At 39.4% G+C, this 20,090-nt stretch overlaps 2 long non-coding RNA genes across 4 annotated transcripts in view; one reads left to right on the top strand and one right to left on the bottom strand.

Moving 5' to 3' along the window:
• The window catches only part of LOC111935413 (uncharacterized), a 125,119-nt gene that overhangs the window by 3,172 nt on the left and 101,857 nt on the right, over positions 1-20,090 (bottom strand). For all 3 annotated transcript variants that reach the window (XR_015276646.1, XR_015276647.1, XR_015276645.1), the window contains one exon: positions 2,804-2,868. This is a non-coding gene — a long non-coding RNA (uncharacterized LOC111935413). The remainder of the gene's footprint in view (positions 1-2,803; positions 2,869-20,090) is intronic.
• Positions 421-6,940, top strand: LOC111935614 (uncharacterized). The gene is made up of 4 exons (XR_015276648.1): positions 421-815; positions 1,461-1,603; positions 3,983-4,046; positions 4,677-6,940. It is a non-coding gene; the product is annotated as an uncharacterized LOC111935614 (long non-coding RNA).

The following is a 20,090-nucleotide window of genomic DNA, read 5'->3' as shown; positions in this document are numbered from 1 at the left end:
ATAGCAACGATCCCCAGATTTGTCAAGCAATTGAATAAACAGAAATCCATGTCTCCCCAGGATCTTCCTGGAAAGGGTTCAGCTGTAGAATTGGCAATACAAAAACAACAACAACAACACAAAGAAGTCTCATTTTGACTTGAGTGCTAAAGACCCTTTTCTGTTTCTTGCTCCTGGTGTCCATATTGCAGCTTTTACTTACAAGATGTGGCTGAAAGAGAGGAAGTTTAGATTCAATCTTAGGAAGAAATTCTTCCCTGTGAGGGAGGTGAGGCCCTAGTACAGGTTCCCCATCCCTGGAAGTGCTCAAGGCCAGGTTGGATGGGGCTTGGAGCAACCTGGGCTAGTGGAAGGTGTTCCTGCCATGACAATGCCAGGTGATTGTTAAGTTTCCTTCCAACCCAAACCATTCCATGCTTCTATGACTGAGCAGCAGGGCCAGGAGCTAGACAGAGCACCTGCAGAAGACCCCCAAGGAGCTGGATGGTTATGGTGAATGTCCAGATGATGCCAAATGTTTTCCTTTCTCAGGAGAAAGGGAGTGGTGCTTTGCAGGATTTGGACTTTGCAGACCACCTCTGATCACAACACCTCCTCATGTGTTTACATTAATTCTCGAGATTGAGAAATTTCCACTGTCCTTATGGACTCTGTTGTCAAGATCTCCCAGATAGATTACACTTTCCTGCTAAAAAATTCATACTGTGGGGATCAGCTAAAGTTAAATATAAGGGAAACAATACACCCTGGGACTGGATCATCTTTCAAACAGGCTGTTTGGTTGATAAGATTTCACAGGGAAAAGTGAAAGCTGAGTAAGTAAAGGAAGCTGAGTAAAAACTAAATGAGTCATTAAGCAGGTTTTTCTGTACCAAAGTTCCAGCTACTAATTCCACTTCAACTGTGACCTTAATAAGAAAAGTCTATCTGAACAATTTGGGAATTCAGAGGTAGGACTCAGACACTCACATGACCACATCAACAAAAATAATAATAAAACTCCCAACAACACCACACCAAAAAATCTTGCCCAGAGAAGCTGTGGCTGCCCCTCTCTGGAAGTGTTTCACACCAGGCTGGACAGGGCTTGGAGCAGTCTGGTCAAGTGGAAGGTGTCCCTGCCTGTGACAAAGCAGATGGAACCAGATGGTGTTCAACATTCCTTCCAACCCAAGCTATTGTAGCATTTTACAAAAATCAAAACAAGCTGCTTATTTGCCAGAAATGTCACATGAAGTTAGAGCCTTTTGACCTCTAAAAAGTAGGGTGTAAATTCACAGCTCCTCAACCCTGCTAGAGGGGTGAGCAACATCATAATCTTGTGTAATCCAGCCTGGGGAGAGGCTGCTGTGTGCCTGAGGACAATTCCTTAGTCTGCATCATATATTCACATCAGAACCTGCATTTCCTTCCGAGGCAGTGACTCCCCTCTTCCAATATTTCCTTCCTTTTTGTTCAAGACTCACAACAGAATGAAAATAAAGAGCTGACGAGATAGTAGTTTGAAAAATTCATTCAAGAACCTGCAAAGTCACCAACAAGAGCTGGAAATAAACACATCTGGGAAGACAAATTCCTTAACTGCTCAGTGCTGAAGGACATGGTAGGTAACATTAACTTGGCTAATTGTTTACTTGCTTAGCTAATTTAACATAATCTGCATTGATTAGATTTTGATTTCATGCTGGATGAGTATACTGCTTCTGTGTGCCTTTCAGTTAATTTGTGAACCGTACCAAAAAGACATTTTTATAACACGTTTAACGCTCCAAAGCTATGAGGGAACAGCAGTGAGAGTGAAGGAGGACAGCTCTGCTGGTATTAAAAGGGTCGTTAAACTCAGCATTAGGAAAAGGTCTTGTTTTGGGTTGTATTCAACATGCCTGAATAAAAATGAAGTGTAAGCAAAAGGCATTGAAGAGAAATATTCAAATGCAAAGCAGAGTGTTGGTTCTTGCATGTGTAACTATATGGAGTTTATGGATGTTTGCTCTCCTATTTGAGCTCCTTTCATAGGTCTTTAAAGATCTCAAAGCCTCAGTTCCTGAGCTCAATACTCCAATGGTTTAAGGGTGAAATGTTATAACAAGCTCAACAAGACTGCCATGTATTTAATATATCCTAAATATTCACAGAGAAGAACAGAGGTATTTTTAAGGCTAATGAAATCTAGAAATATGTAAGTTTTTGATCAGCTTTCTGAGTTTTATTGCCATGGGGCCAGAAAATTTCCCAAGAGTTTATTTAAAGCATTTATTACTTTCAACAGAAGGAGGAAGGGAGCACAGAATTTGTCTTAAATAATTTAAGTCAACTTTGATGGAGGTAATCTTCAGAAATATAGATCTATTGCATTTAATGCTATGGCAATTTGACATATAAACAATACTTTCTCCAGCACAGGAGTTTAGAAGTCCTGTTCTAGCTAAAAATGGAAATAATGGCTTCATGGGCCATTAATAGGTGACAAAGTTCAGGCCATCACCTTAAAGCCACCAGTTGAAATTTAGACTGGCTGTGACTAAAAGTAATTTTTGTCTGACAGCTCATGTGAAGAGAGTTACTTCATTTCATAATAAATGTGTGGAAAACAGCTTAAAAATTATCATCACAATTTAACAATTCCATTGGCAGTTCTGGGAGCACCATGGATAGATGGAAGTCAGTCCTGCCTGTCTGGGGCTGAGTGAAGTCAAAGAGGGATAGGGAAAAAATATGAAGAAAGTCTATGAATGTTGTAATTCTTCTGTGGAAGAGGTCACAAATTTATTTGCTTGAGGCTCTCTGTAGGACTAAAACTTACCTGTTTCCACAGACAAAGCTGCTTGCTGGCTAATGCAGGATTTTTGTTCCATTGAGCTGACTTATCTGGTGTGAAAAAAAAGGAAAATGAGAATTTTAGGCCATGACCATTTGGGAAGGAGATGATTTTCTGTAGATAATAAAATGTCTTTTTCTGTCTTAGGATGGCAATGCTAGCAAATGCAAAAACCAAAGTTCAGTTGTGTGGCTCAGTTAAATCCCAAAATTAGGTGGGATGAGCCAAGCCACATGGAGATTGCTTTTCTGTAACTGCTGAATGACAAAGACTTTCCAACATAGCTTCTATTACCTAATTTGATGTACATTCTTCTATTCAAATAAAACTGAAAAAGCTATGAAGCAAATAAATAAGCCTATATTCATCTAAATTTTAAATTATTTTTGCTCATATCTGAGAAAAGTTCACTACCTTTCCTGGAGCAATTGATGTGTTTGTTAAAAAGGAATTTAAAGGACTCAGAAAACATGTTCATGAAATGTGGATTTCAGCTCTTCCTAAATAAATGTGCCAGGCAAAATGTTTGCAAACATATCCATTCAGGAACCTGAAATGCAAATCATCTTCTCTGTCCAATCACAGCTAAAAGTATTCATATCATTTAGCAATAACAATCAGCTATTAAATAATAGTTAGGAAGTAGTCATTGCCTATTAGTGATAATGCTGGGAAGGGAAAGTGAGTGTGAATTAAGGCTACTGGCAAAGGATGCTTTCAGCTTTATTGTGCTAGCTAATTCTCATGGTGGCACTGCTTCATGCTGTTGTACTATACATACAGAAAATGGGAGTTAATCCAATGAAGTCACACTTGATAAACCCTTATTTTACTGCTGGGGTTAGTGCAGATCATACAGTAGAGTTCAACAGGATAACTATTCGTGGGCACAGACAAAAAAAGAGCTAATCTTGAGAAAGTAAATTATTACTGTGTCATGAGATTTTATATGTATGTACTTATCTATCTATACACATGCATATATAATAAGGATCTATGGACTGATTTTTACAAAAAACTGTTAAGATAGTTCTATGTTAAGGAGAAACTGTATGTAATTAATGATTGAATTATTTATTTTCACTTGAGGAAGCTTTAAATTATGGACTTCTCACATTTGATTTTTTACATCAAAGCATGGTCAATATTTTTATCTCTGTGCAGGTCCCATTGTTTCTTGGTTAGCTCAGTTTCTTCTGTTGCTGCATGGAACAAGTTCTATCCTTTGGTGAGCAAAGCAGGATTAATTTCAGTCAGAAGCAATGTGTTTGTGCACCCAAGAACTGGCTTTTTTCTGTACAAAACTCTCTCTGATTTATGTCCCATATTTTGAAAAATGCAGTAATAGCATTGCATCATCTAAATCAGGAATGTGTAAATTATCCCAAAAGCTGAGATGCAGGAGAGCAGAATACCTTTGTCAGGTCAAGAAACATGATTATTTCCATGGCTACCAGCAATGCTTAATTGCCATAATAGGCTCTTATTCAAGGAGAAGTAGCTAGGTCTGCAAAGAAGAGTGAATATGTACTTTGTGAAAAAACCATTAACTACAGAGAAATGTTCTCAAAGTAAAACTGAAATATAGAACAAAATACAGGCAGCTGCTTAGCATCTCCAGTAATAGTACACAGGGTGTTCTGAGTCATCCATGTCTTTTGCTAGGAAACAACACAAATATCTCATTAAAATCTCTTAATTACCAAAATATTCCTGATTACCAAGTCAACATAAATAGAAGAATTAGATCTCCAGTCCCCCATCTTGTGGTTCCTATTGAATTTTACAACAAAACTTCCAGACAATCAACACAATGTTATGTAAAAATGAGCCACCTCTGCTTGTGGACTCTCTACAGGTTCCCAGTTTGTCACTACTGCCACTGAGGATGTGGGAAATACTGCACATCTAAAACTGTGACACTGAAAAGAACAGCTGACCTTCATAATAAATAATGTAAAACATTTGTTCACTTGACCTAGCCTAGATAAAAATTAATTTTGAATCTTTCATTCCCCAAGGCTAAAAGTGTTCTAACTTTAGGTAACATGCTTTTTAAAAAAATGTTTTATAGTACTAAAGGTACTTCAAAATAAATATTGCAATCAAAGCATACAACTCCTGCAACTGTTGATATCTGGAAGGTTTCATGAAAGGACCAGTGAGTTATGGTAGTGCTTTGTGGCATGATTTAAACCTGTGCTAGAAAGCTACAGATTCTCGTGGTAGGAACAGCAGCTGTCTGAGGACAGTGGCTCTGGTGGTCAACCTTGGAAGCTTAGAGTTTTTAGTGGAAGTGGAAGTTTGTTTTTAGTGCACTGTGTGTGTAGAAATGCTCACTGCACCACCAATGTTTTTCAAGAAAATAGTGTTCTAGGATCATAGAATCATAGAAGGGTTAAGGTGTGAAGGGACCTTACAGATCATCTACTTCCAACCCAGATGATTTTGAACCGTAAAAAGATATTAAGCTGTTCAGGGAATCATAATGCTTGAAGACAGCATTCGATCCTTCTTTTAAAAAATACTACAAGTCCATCAGTTGATCTCAGATTATTGGAAAACACGATTATTCTCCTAGCCTCACGCCAAGGCTGCCTTGTCTTTTCAAATTTTGAGCCCATCAGAGCATAGAGCATCTACTATTCTGAATTTATATGGTTCCTGCCAGAATGCAGCCCAATTTTTGATAGTTACCTGAGTTACCATAATGAATAACTATAGCAGCAGTGGGAGTTCAGCCTTTGAGGGTGGAGGCTGCAGTGAATATTTCTCATCTATTTACTTATTGGGAAGGGCCACTGCAGACAACATCAGTGTCTAATGCTTACATAACTGTAAGTTTAAAGTATCTCTACACTAAAAAGTGGCTTTCAAGACAGATTAAAAGAAGAGCAATTTTCCTCATTATGAAACAAAAGCACCTTGTGATTGTAATACAGAGAAAAGGTGTTATTGAGTGATGCATCTAACTCCCATGTCTTGAAAGGAAATACAATATTCTTTGGCTTACCTAGTGCTCACTTGAGGTATTCAATCTAAGCAGTCATTTCAGAGTTTTACAGAAGACAATACAAAATACTGTGCAATGATGGACAAGATCTTTTAACAACAAAGATCAAACAGACAGGGAATCCTTTCAGATTCACAATATAGATAAAAGGACATTTTTGTATTTCCAAATGATACTCAGGGCTCAGGTGTTGCAGACAATACAAAAGCAATGTAATACTGCTTCTCTCCAATGCACTTTTACTTCTGAAGTTAGTTCACCTATATTGATTCACTGATGGTCCTCATTTTCTATCAGCTTTACACACCCCCTTTCTTAAGAGGTCAGTGCACAACATAAAATAATACTGAACCTAGAAGGAAAAAAGTAAGGTTATTTGTGAGACTACAGTTGGAATTGCCTCCTTGCTCCATTTAGTTCTTCAAGAACATAAAGCAGAATATTCCTTCATGCCTTGTTTCCATTGTCCATCATATTTGATGACTTTTCTCCCAAAGCAAATAAAGAAAACATACCTGTTACATTGAAGTTCTAATCAAGTAATCTGCATATTGGTTGTGGAAGAGGAAACAATTGAAGGAAGGGGAAAAAGGAATATATGTACCTGGTCCTCCTATGTAATGGATAACTATTTTATTTATAAATATTTACGAAGAGTTTTATTTATAAACAGTTTCCAATGGCTTCAGTGGAAATTCTCTTGAGGCATAAATTCAGACCTAAAGCTCAGGTGAAAGTTTATAAAGTCAGAGGTGGTTCCTGCAGGCAGCACACAGTGTTTAGGTTAAGTGGTGCCCAATGAGCAGGGCCTCAGTGCTGTGAGTTAGCTCTGACACAAGCATGCTGGCATCAGTGGGGTTCTTTACCCTGACCCCATGAGCCTTTGGTCAGTCTTTAGCATGAATGGCCAGGGAAACAAAGCTACAGACCATTATCCAAATGAAATGTAGAGCACATGACAAAAACCGGCATGTTGATTCTGATGTTATGCCAGAATTTGAAAAGTAGCAGTGTTAATCCTAGAAGTTTCTCCCTAGGGAGTTTCCTATCTAATATCTTAGAACATTAAGTCTTCCATGAACAAATTATTTGGATTATTCTTTCAAAAATTGCTTTTGCTTGCTTTTTTTTATAAAGTAAATTGTAATGGAAGGTGACCAAGCTCTTAAGTTGAACCTCAGAACTGGACACCCACTTATAACTCAACAGAATGAAATACAATAGTACTATCTAGTCAGTCATAGAGACCAGAATAGGGAGAGAGATTGATAAATAAAGGAAAATGAAAAAAAGGAGTTTGATGTATTTTTTAGCAGTATATTCATTTTTCAGGTTATATATTGATAAAGGTCACTGGTGACAGTGACTCATTATTGACTGATCAAAGGCCATCAAAGTCAGCAGAAGTCTCCATGGAGCCTCATTCAATTACTGTTGTCAGGAGCAAGTCAGATATTTCCTTTCATAGACTTTGTCAGTGTGAAAATCTTTGACTGTGGTGAGTGTGAAGAGCAGCCCCCAAGACCCATAGGTATCCTCTAGGCCAGGCTCTTGGGTATAGGAGAAGGCACTTTCAGGAGTACAAAGTAAGAGAAGATCAGTTTCAGAAAATAGATCAGATTGGTAGAAAGACTAAGATGCCTTAAGAGCACATACATGAGTAAGAAATGAGACAAATATGTACCAAAGTAAAAATAAGTATTTCTTTCTTTAACTAGAGGAAGGGAAACATGCCCCCAGAGCCCAGGGGGGTTGCAGCCATATGATTTTTACAGAGACCTTTCATAGTACCATATTACCCTCCTGCTTGTGAAGAACATTTCAGTCCTGCTCCTTTGGCCTTCAGTGGAAAATATTAAAACCAGACCTGAAATTAGTCTTGAGCTGGGCACAATGTGTCTGACACTAACTGGGAATTTTGGCCAAATGCAGATGATAAACACAAATAATTGCTCTGCTGTTCCTTCAGGATTTCCTGACCCTTTCTCCTTTAAATGCCAACATTTTATAGGTTCTTTCCCCTTTTTTATTCTTCATAAAACCACTTTCAGTCCAGCATAATTTTCCAGGCAAATTGCACACTTGTCAGATCACCTGATTAAGAGCTCCATATTCATTACTATAAAAAAAACCCCACGCTTACTGAATCATTAAAAAGCAGATTGGTCAGTAATAATAATAAGTTTTGTGCTAATAAATACAGTTCAGCATGCCTAATTCTGTGTCCTACTCAAATACCAAGAATGAAGAACTTAGCTTTTAAAAAGTACATTACTGAATGTACTATTAGTGCATCGGTCTTCTTAAGGAACATTACTGCTGTCTTTAAAGGGCAGCCAGTTCATGTATTAATTATGTCACTGAAAGAGTGCACTGATTTCTTGAAAATCTCTTCATGCATAAAAGCAATTTGAATATTGTATATGGCTCAACCCTCTCAATCAACTTGAATACAAAGGAAGACCAAAGTAGTGCTTGAGTTCAAGAGCTGGCATCAGGAATAGAAACACAGGTAAATGAATTCAGTGCACTTTTCATCACCACATGTCTGTGGGGCAAACACCTTCAGGGAGACATGGCAAACCTGGCCAGGAGGAACAGGCTACCAGAGCAAGGCTGCACAGGGTTACCATGTGACACCAGGATATATTTTGAGAACTTCATGGAGAAAATGGTGGAGAAAGATTCACAGGGAGAGTTTGGATGTCACCCTGAGATTCAGCAGCAGCGGAGTTACATCAGTGAGTTAATTTCCAATTACATCAGTAATACTGAGCAATTAATATGTTAGAGTATATGTATTGTGCAACAAATCTCATGTTGAAATTCCATCCATATTCAGACTATTGTCAGCCTTTAGCTGAATTCAAAATCAAGTCTAGATATTATTTCCTTGCTTAAATAACAGCTTTTGGACATTAATTATTCTTTCTACTGCTCTCAACCTCTGTCTTTTTTTAGAAGAGAATTTTATCTTCCAGTCACAGTCCTCCTGCCCTTATGCAAGGGAAGCTCCAAACCCCATAAAAATTCTTGCAAGGAAAGAGCTGTATCATCCTCTCCTGCCTTTCTAATAAATTTCTATTTCTACAACAATACTTATAAAGAAATCCATCTATAGTGATTTTCTCAACAGGGGTCAAGAGAATTTCACATTCTGAAACTCAAAAACTTCACTCTGCTAGAGGTTCAACTGAAAGTACCTGGGGTTCGGGAGTGCTATCAACAATTATTCTGTAGAACAAGCATACTCGGTGAAAATCCTTTGAAGAGGAAAAAGGTCAGGAAATCTGTCATTTTACAAGGATGATCTCAGTAGTACATAAAGGAGGTTCTCTAGAATGTGAACTAACATCTACTGAGCAAAACAATTGGAGTACAATAATTGAAATGCAACCAGCTTCCTATAATTGCTCATTATTACCATAACACAGATTATTTCTTTGAAAGAAAAGCTCTCATTTTGATTTGAAAGGTTTAGTGTTTTTCTCCCTCCTCACTATAATGAATCTTTGACTCACAGGCTAAAGAAATTAGAGGGAGAAGGAAGAAACCAGAGAATGTGGACACACAGGAAGAGTGTACTAAAACATGGGCTTGATGTGAGAACTCTTAGAGATACAGTTTGAAAGAGTAATACAGAATTTCTTATGGGATTGGAAACTAACACAGAAAAGGAAATGGAAAAAACCTAGCCTCTTACTGCTAAAACACATAGTTGGAAGCAAATCCTTTGATGAGATACTTAATATTTGAAAAAGTGATTTGTTTGTCCCAGCCCAATTCATTAGTTCTGAGCAAGTGCCATAGCTAAGAATATAAATTTCAGGAGTGTTCTTGGTTGGTGATAGGTGCTGCCTAATGGCAGGAAGTTATTTCCCTGCTCAGAAGCTACTGGTTTCTGTGTGATTTAAAATGCCACCAGAAATAAAGAAATTATCAAGGCTTGGCCTTGATATATGAGCCTATTTAAATCCCTGGGGTAAGACAATGAGGACTACTCTTCCAAAACAACCTGAATGGGCTCATTAAGCAGTCCAATAATAGGCTGAAACTCATTCCTGCAGTTTAAGGATGAAGCTGTAGTGGGTTTTCTGGGAAGAGCTGCTCAATTATAGACAGCTGAGAGGAAAGGCTAAATAGAACATGGGATACAGCGAACATTTCAAGCTGCTGAAAGGCTGCAGGTGGAACCGAATATCCACCAAATATTCCTTCCTGATTCAGGCCAGGATGAAAGTTAAAATACTTGGCATGTGTTGAAGGAATCTTGTTTTTCAAAGGCATCCTTTGGGGAGAGCTACTCCCTCTATGGCTGATAGTCCAAACTTGCATGTACAAAGCTAGGGATCATGTCCATGACCATTCTGTACCTCTGAAACCAAAACCACATGCACTTTAGAGAGCTCATGAAATAAAGGTAGTTTATTTTGCTTCACAGAGAATCATTGACTTTTGTGAGTTGGGAGAGATCATCAAGTCCACAAGGATCATCAAGTCCAAATCTGGAGTGAATGACCCCAATGGTGATGGAACCCACAACCTTGGTGTTACTAGCACCATGCTCCAACCAATGGAGCTGATCTCTTACCTGCATGGGAATATAAAGGAGGATGGTCTTGTTCAATGGGGCTGGAAAGACAAACACTACACCACAAAACTCCACTGTTTCCTGGAAAAGCTGCTCCTTACTGGCTGTATGGATGCTGAAGAGGCAGAGTGATAACATTGCTCTTGAAAATGCACTGGTATTTCACACAGCTAGTGTGGAGCTGCTCTGGAGCACTCAAAGACTGACATAAATTATTTAACCACAGACAAAGAAGAGAAAAATGGTTCTAAGGCTGTCTGGTCTCTACCTGCTTTAATACAATATTTTGCCTTTTATTTTGTGCATTTCTTGAGATTTCCGGTAAAATCCTCACTATAAACCATGGTAAACTCTGTCTTATATCATCAGAACTCTGGTGGTTTTCTTACAAGAGCATCTCCTTGGATTTGGTCCTGTGAGGCTGACTAATTGATCCTTTGTCATTAACAAATCTCACTGTACAAAGCCTGAAATCCAGAGTCCCCATCTTACAAACATACACATGTATTTGATAGCTCATCATATGCACTGTATCAATATCCTGCCCAGGTAAGAAGAGATGAGAAAGTAGGTAAGATTTTAAAAAATTACTTGAAAGTAAACAAGCATATCAAACATTCTAAGAGAAGAATCCAAAGGAAAGGGTAGGAGAACTCCACCCATCCACCTGAATGCAATAGGTGTTGGGTCAAACTGTTGCTCTCCTCTGAGAGATCTGTCTGGTCTCAGAGGTGTCCTCTGATTCCCTCTGCTTTCTCACTGGGTAGCTGAAACCTTTTTGTAAAAGCATGATAAAGAACCAGTAGTAAATATTGTTCTTCTGCTTTTTGTTCTTATTTGAGATCCAGCTGATAAAGCTCACAGACAATTGTCCAAGGCCTTGTGAAAAACTCTCTCTCCTGCCTGACTAAAGACTGGAGAACTTGTGATGGTCTTCAGCCATCTCTTTCATTTTGTCCCCTAATACATGGCAGCCACTGAGTACTTTTTAAGAGATACCTCTTCTGATAGGTCTTCCCCTTCTTGAACAATTGCTATGTAATAAACTGTTTTATCGTTTTTGCTTACATACCGTATTTCTGAAAACAAAACAATAAATGGCTGTAAAACAAATAAAATGTACCAGGCTAGTGGTTTATTACAAACAAGCCAATACCATACACTGCAGCATATTTTTCAGCTCAATGCACCAGGATTCTTATTGTCCAGGTGAATGTTCCTGGCTGTAAATTGCAGCACTATAGCTCTTTTCCAGCACACTCTAAAACTTCTTTAGGTTGATGTGCCTTAAAACACTCCTAGTCCTTGGACAAATTTATGGGGAGGATAAAGCTTAGTAGTCTTATGCCAAGGCATTTTTAAGTTTGCTAGCCACCCTGGCAGCACTTTGGGATGCTGCACAGAGAGCACAGACTGCACGGTTCAGCTGGACAGCATCCCTCAGCAGCCCTTGAAACACAGCCCTGGGCTGCCTCCAGCAAGCTGGAGTGGGCAGCAGTAACAGGGTCATGGGGTCCTGGAATGGTTTGGGTTGGAATCATCTTCTTCTAGCACCTGGCAGGGACACCTTTCACTGCAGCAGGTTGCTCCAAGCCCCATCCAGCCTGGCCTTGAACACTTCCAGGGATGGTGCAGCCCCAGCTTCTGTGGAAAACCTGTGACAGGGCCTCACCTCCCTCACAGGGAAGAATTTCTTCTGAATACTTAATCTTAATCTACCCTCTCTCAGTGTGAATCCATTACCCCTTGTTTTGATCCAGCCAACTGACTATTTATTAATTTTGAGTGGTGGTTCCCAAAGCCAGAACTCTGCACATCTTTCTGGCAATGCTCATACTTAACTGCAGCTTTGAATAAGACTAATACTGAATAAAAAAGCTTCAGTAAGACTCTTCAGCATGCTTCCTCTTAACTTTTCCTGTTCATTTTCTTCAGGCTTCATTCACTGTCCCAGAAACAAGCTTCTTTGGCAAGGACCTCTTGGAAAGGCTATCCTCCATATCTCTATGAAATGCCTCTAATATGAAATTATAGCACACTGTAGGGCCACTCTCCTCTACACCAGCCAATTTGTCAGAACCAACTTCTTCACAAGGAGGATCACTCACCCAGGGCTGGTGTCCAAGGGCTTGAGACTCAGCTGGATTTGACCCTGCTGGTGTGAGAGCCCACAGTGCAAACCAAAACATGAGCACACAACTGATAAAATGATTTCTTAAGATGCCTTTTTTTGTGAGCTCAGGATTTGTATCTGTGAAATTGGTAGAATAATAATATGCACACATGCAACAAAATGTGCATCCACTAATTAAATCAATTCACTTTTCTAACTGCTGCATAAAACAAGTAGTTGTCTTCTGAGGAATTTACACAGTATTAATGCAGCTGTTATTTTTGCTGCAGCAATCACCAGTACTCTGCAGCACACGTGAAGTGGCCATAGATTACTGGAATACATTTCCTTAGCAACTGTTGGAGTAATTTCATGCCCAGGAGAAGGTAGCTTTCCTAATAATACACCTCAATCTTATCAGAAGCACTTGAAGCCATCAAGATCTGCTTATTAGTCTCTGACAAGCACAGTGTGATGAGAAGAAGTTTGAAACAATCCTTTCTTAAACTCTGTGGTTGCTTTATCATGTTATGATAAAGATCAGATACTTTTCCTTGTCTGTTTACTGTGAGAGTTGATCATTCCCAAATGAGGAATTATATTTTTTTAATTTTTTTTTTTGTGGCAGCTCTCACTCAAAATCACCAGTGACTAAAACCAATACTGAGCACAGAAGGCAAAAGTATTTCAAGGCTGGAGATGACCTCTAAGTCCAGATACTAACACTACTTTGGTCAATATTATAATTTATGCTGGAGGCATAGTTTTCCCTTTGCCACAAGTTGTTTCCCCATGTATAGTTGCTACTTTGCATATGAACAACCCAGCCTGTGATATATTCTGTCTTCAGTCCCAGCTCCCACAGCATGTTACAAATATACAGAAGTAGTCTAGAAAATGGGTCACACAGGAGAAAAGTTTCCTTAAGAGAAAATACTTTTAGTATTAAAGTTAGGCAATAATTTTCATGCTCTTTTCTGATTCTCACCTTTCATTTCAGCTTTCTGTTAAAAACAGTTCAAGATCAAATACACTTGATCCTATTATGCAGAAATACATGTTAGGCTTGCAAGTGATCTCAGCAGAGTGCGATTAGGAAGACATAAATATGATAATGAAGCTGTTACATCACATTTTTCTAGTTTGATATTGTATGAGCTTACTTTATGTATCTGTTTATAGGCTTTGATGCATACGTTGATGTAAGAAGATGGGTTTATTCCCTGCCTTGGCTGATATAGCAGGAATAGCTCCTCTACCTCTTCTTTGTTCTCATCAGCCATGTTATGGGTAACCTCCACAAATACCACTCCAGCAGTGTGTTCTTAAAGCCAGAAAGTTTTTTGAGGGAAACCCATGTCAGAGCTAAAGATCCTCCCCAGTATCTACTATTTCCTTTATCTGTGAAGTCAATCTGACTCTCCTTTGCCAAAAACTGCTGTTTCAGAGTGAGATGAAGTTGTGAACTCTCAGCTGAGACAGCTGAGGACTCTACAGCCTAACATGAGGACCTGTGTTTTGGTAAAATGAATAGCAGAGAACTGACTCAAGCATTGGGATACTTGTGACATTTGCTCTCACTGGAAAAACCCTGCTCAACTGATGTCTGTGACACTGATGGAGACGCAGCCCTGCACTGGGAAGATCCTTCCCCACAGCTCTTTACAAAACTTCAAGTAAAATGCACACAGTTCTTCAAAGAAGGAGAGAAATCCTGAAGGGCAGAAATGTCACTGAAGTGAACTTAAATCACATGCATGATAACTCCACTGAGAGAACAGCAGACATCAGTCATCTGAGTGCTTGCTTAATATATCCTCTGTTTCAGAATATTTCTGTTGTCAGTAATTTTGCTCATCTGCTGGCAGACAGGACAGCAAACAGAATTGCTCTTAGCAGACTAAAGCTATGGCCCATTGCAAAGTCTCTAAAAAGTGTACTTGTGAAGCACCTGAGACTGATGATCCATCATTTTCCCCCTTTTTATAGATACCTGGTTAAAGGTGCCAGATGAACAGCCCTGGCCACTAAACTCCTGCATCCCTCTCAGAGGTGTGGCATGCAGAGGCAGATATGCACAGCAGCTTTAACCTTGTCCCTCTCCTCTCACTTACGAGAGAGAGGCTCCATGACTAGCCACCTTTTGGATGATGGGATGATGGGCTTTTTTTTCCCCATTGGATATATCTAATGGAAAACCATTATCTGGGTACAACAAAGAGAGCTAAACAATTAGTACACACATTTATGAAACAGGTAGCAAAGTATGCTGTAAAGAGAGATAGTACCACAAATCCCTTTTCCAAGAGTGGGAAATTGAGGCTGGAAGCAATAAAACAACTTGCTCAAGATTAAAAAAAGGGTTGAAGAGCCAAAAATAAACCCTAAATCTCCTAAGCTCAAACCTCTGTTGACAAGGCTGTTTAGAGCAGTGCTTGATCAAAGACTGGGAGGTTTTCCCCTGTTGTCTGCATTCAAGCTTTTTTTCCCTCCAGTCTCCTGAGATGTTGCGCCTAAAACCACCCTGGCTCATTGCTCTTTGCACAAGTTCCTTTTGGTGTTCTCCCAGTGTTATCTGCTTCAAAACTACATTAAATACTGTATCATCTTTAAATAGGAATTTGTTTGCAACTTAGCTTTCATATATATATATATATATATATATATATATATATATACCTACATTTAGAGAACATATGTATCCTGCAGTGATTTCAGTGCCAAATTAAGGCACCAGCTTTTCTTTCCCAAATCCCTGGGATTTCTTCCACTTCACCTCTCACATGTGGGGAGAAACTTCAATCAAATCCCAGAACATCTGCTCAATCTTCCTTTTAAAATTTCCTCTAATATCTTTCCTATGGTGGCTGAAAAATCTAGTCTGAATTCTAAGTTCACGAGTGACAAACTCTGCTTTAGGCCTACTTAAAAAACATGACCAAAAAACCCAACTAACCAAACCTATATTTTTCTCTACCTTCACTTCCACCTAAAATGGTAAAAAATCAAACTGGGCCACATTCACACTACTCAAATATTTAATAAAACCAAGCAGCTGCTCAGGAAATTTCTGAATGGAACAACTGTGAAACTTAGATCAGTGTCTCTAAGTGCTGGAAATAACTGCAGTGACCAGTTTTGATAAAATTCAGGAACACAAAACTGACAATATGTAGCTGAGCACACAACACAGCCATGGCTCAAAGCCTCCCTTCAAGCCCCAGGGTCCTGCTTTCGGAAGCTCATCTGCCTCAGGCTGCCAGGTCATAACATCCTGATAAATACCTGTTAGAAATGGAGGGAAAAATCCAACACACTCCTGAATTAATATTGATTTTATGTCAATTGCTTTAGATTCCCAGTTACACAGAATGCAGGTCATTGATAGAGAGGATCCTCAGAAAGTAAAATTAAAATGAACTGTCATCCAGCAGCAGTGAAAACAAAAGTTTCCCTAATAAGCAATAACAGCTTAGAGGGTTTCAGTGTCTCTGGCTACTCTCTAGTGTGGTAGAAACACAATTCTTCTTCACTTTCTTTTAGCAGCTCATAAATCTGTCAGAGGCTACACTTAACTTGAAGATCAAACAATCAGCAGATACCGGTAAACACTGAAGCTTCTTCAAAGTTCATGATAAAAAAAGAGCCAGGAGTAGCTCTTGCTTTTTTTTTGCTTTTTTTTTTGCTTTTTTTTTTTTTTTTTCTTTTTTTTCTTTTTTTTTTTCTTTTTCCCTAAGAAGATCTGATGATTGAAGTATAATGATAGATCTTCAGATTAGGCGGCTCTCATAATCTTTTGAGCCCTATTTTTCTTATATACTGTTATTAGTTGCCAATTACTCTAAGAGAATATCTTCTCTTACACACACCAGCATAAACCACATCAAAACCAGGTGTAAGCCAGGACAGCATCAAACCCAATGCACCAGGTGTGCATTCAGTAATGCCTTTGTGTAGCCAGAGTAACTGGATATATCTGATGGAATTTCTCCACAGTCTACCCAGAAAAAAATAATTTTACAACAGAGTAGTCTTAGGTCTTTTTATTTTATAGATGCAATTTTCGTTGTGTTCTTTGTCTTCTCTTTGGGTCCTGTGCTCTTCTCATCCTGTATTCCTCTTCCATTTTTCATTTTTCCCTGCCTTTCAATTTCCTCTTAGCTTTATCTCTGGATTCCCTTTACACAGCAGAGAGTGAAGTTGCTTGTCTCTCTGAGCTGGATGTGATCTCTCTGCTTTGGTTTTAAGGAGGCCAGAGTAATCTGATTTATGGGAACCGAATCAGCTGGGATAGATCATACCTTGGACCGGGTTCCTGACGTGGAGGAAATAAACCTGAGGCCCTGGGAGGAGGGATACTGAAAGGATGGAAATGAGGATTCCATAAGAGGTCATGTCCCTGCTCCGCGTTCACGATTTCACTCCTGCCCTCAGGTACCCCTATGTATTGCTGGGTTAACCATGTCCCTGGGTCTTTGGATGCAGCTCCTCAGACTATGCAGCCCCAGTGAACATTAAAATCTATCTTTGGGCACTCCATCATACCCATCCCAATTTATTTCGCCACGCTTGACCCAGCCAAACTGGATGAGAGGTCTCAGAACCCCCACAACAACATGGATTTATTTCAAAATCCTCCAAAAAGATTTAACTGCATTTAACTTTCTGGTTATTTTCTTTATTCTTATTTGAATTCCTTATTTTCTTCCTCCCCATGTTCTCAAGATAACAGGGGAATAACAAGAGGGCACTTTCAGCATTTGAGTTATATATGAGAGTTTCCTGACAAGCAAAACCCAGCAAGCTCATGTCTACCCGAACCACAGCAGGCACTCATCTGTCAAAGTCCCTTTGACTAGTAGAGCTCAGTTTCTGCTTTCTAAGCACCAGTCCATAGCATTGGAAATCTGGCTGTGTGTTCATGGAGAACACATAGCAGAACATGAGTGAATGTCTGGCTAAATGAGGCAAGGCGTTTGGAAGTGGTTAACCAACCTGTCTAACTTTGATAAGAATGACTGATGTTAAAATTCAGAGTGCTGGTATTTGAGAAAGCATCCTGTGTATACAGAGGATAAAAGCATCTGAGGTCTCAGTCAATCCTTTTGAGTAGTAAGTTCCCTGACTTTTCCAAATCTGGATTTAAAAGTCAAATCCAAATTTCAGTGCAGCCGAAAGTCCAAGCACCTGCCTCCTGTGTTTGAGGAGGAGGAAAGATGGGCTTGCCATCATGTTTGAAACCTTCTCCTTTGCCCTCATGAATGTTTTATTAACAGCTCATATCACATGAAAGCAGATTTTGCTTTCTGCCTGGCATTAAATGCTGATCAATATTGATGTTTGATTTATATTTCTGAAGGGACAGCAAGAGGCAGCAAGACTGAGACTGGAAACAGGAATTACTTAAACTTCAATAGAGCTGTTAAAACAGCAAGGCTGGTGAAATAATCAATTGCACAAGGAAGTGGATAACAAATGAGGTCTGGGCTGTGACAGCACCTGGTCACAGTTCACTCAGGGCTGCACGAGTGTTGTAAATAAGGCAGATCGGTTTTTTCTTTTTTTAAAAAAAGTAAACTCGTTTATTAAAAAAACCCCAAAAACAGCTGAATGTGAGGCCCTGAGATAAGCCCAGAAGCCTGCACCAACAGATCAGATGAACAAAAAACCTCGTACAGCACGGACACCGAGGCTGGGTGCTCCTCAGGACTCGAGTTCCAAGCCCCCCACCATGTGCAGGGACACCTTCCACTAGAGCAGGTTGCTCAGAGCCCCATTATAATAGAACCTACATTTCAACACACCATGAGAACAAAGGAGCAAGAGCCCTGTGACAGCCTCTGTAAAACACAACCTGGCTGACAGGAGGAGACGTCCTCAAGGAGACAGAGAATTTATGGTCCAAAGTTACTTTTGATTTGCTCCTTTTTTTTCAAAGAGCAGTAGCCAAATGAAGAGATGTTCATGTAGACTGTATCTGTGGAAAGTACCTATAGATGCCTCTAATTGTGGGCAAAATCAGGGGTTACACCATGCCTTGTGCTTGAGCAGATCAGATCACAGGAAAATGGAAAAACAAGAGTGGGAGGTAAGGAATGTTCTGCAAGGCATTAGCAGTCAGATACTGCTGCTTGGTATGCCTACAGCATTTTGCAGACTTGGTCTGGGAGGTTCACTAGGTCAGACTGATGCCTTGATGCCCTTTTTGCTCTGGAATGTCCATAAGTAGTCCCCAGGAGCCAGCTTCCAGACGTCCATTAAAGACAATGGGCACAGTAATATTAAAAACTCTCTAAGCTGATGGCTCTAGCCCGACTGACAGCAGATTGGCAACACCTGACAGATGATTAGAGCTAAACTGTCTTTCTAAGTGCAAATATGCCCATGCAAAAATGGAGAATTACCATAAAATCTTTAGGACTGCAGGAAACCTCAAAGCTAATTTGTGTGTTCAACTAAAACCTCAATGTCCCCGTTAGCAATGTCACACTGCTCTGTTAGTTATCGCTCTAATTAGAGCAGCATTGACGGGGCACAGGAGAGAAAGCAGCTCAGATAACAAAATTACACAGGTTAGAAAGCTAGTGTCTAGTTGATCCAGGAAAATTTTGATTTAGACTTTCCCTTTACTAAAATCTTTACTGTCACGGGAGATGACTTATCTACTCTCTAGTAGCTTATTTTTTGGGTACTTATCAGTCAGAGCCAAGTGGGTATGATCTTTTCTGCTGTGTAACTACAACTGCAGCTGCACTGTTCTCACTTTCAGATACTAAAGTTCAAGTGTAAAACACACTATTCTTCATGTAGACATTAACAGAGGGTACATAGGCATTAGCAGAACTTAAATCCTGAAACTGGTGGAAATAGGTTGCAGTGTGTTACCTGCTTTCTTCACAAGTCTCTTTAATGCAGCAAACCACTTCACTTTCAAGGTAAAATCTGTGAGTTATTTCAGAATAATTTCAAGATGGGGCAAATCCAACCATTCCTTCCTCATGAAAAAAATACTTTTGTCTCAGAGAAGGCTGCTTTTCTCATTTTTTCAGGAGAGGGATGGAAAAAATATTTGAAAAGAGACCCTTTGGAGAGAAGTTCAGGTACAGTTCTTTGTATGCTGCATGTCAGCAATTAGACACAAGTGTCAGTGTAGGAATTACTAACTGCTGGTAAAAGCTGTCCCTCACTCAGCAGGGCTCAGTGCACTACTCAGTCCTCAGTACTTCAGTAAGTGTACAGACATCCACAGAAAATGTATCTTAAGTAAATGCTTCAGCAAATTTGCTCTTCAAAACCTTGAATATTCAGGACTACTTCCTAAGGTTGTGGAAATTACTGCTGTAATAAATGGAATTGATTTGTGCTAACTAAATGGTAACTGTTATTAAAGTTATTATTAGAAGCAATCAAAAGAATCAGCGTTACAAGGCAGATGCACCCCTTTACAGATGTTACATGTTAAAATTGAGGTACAGGACATAGTTTGGAAGATAAGTGATGTACCAAGATGAAAACGGCCTTGAGATGGACAAAATCAGAACGACTTGAGGCATTG

The sequence above is a fragment of the Cyanistes caeruleus genome, chromosome 15, assembly GCF_971803275.1.
Source record: "Cyanistes caeruleus chromosome 15, bCyaCae1.hap1.1, whole genome shotgun sequence".
NCBI lineage: Eukaryota > Metazoa > Chordata > Aves > Passeriformes > Paridae > Cyanistes > Cyanistes caeruleus.
This window is presented reverse-complemented; position numbering and strand designations above follow the sequence as displayed.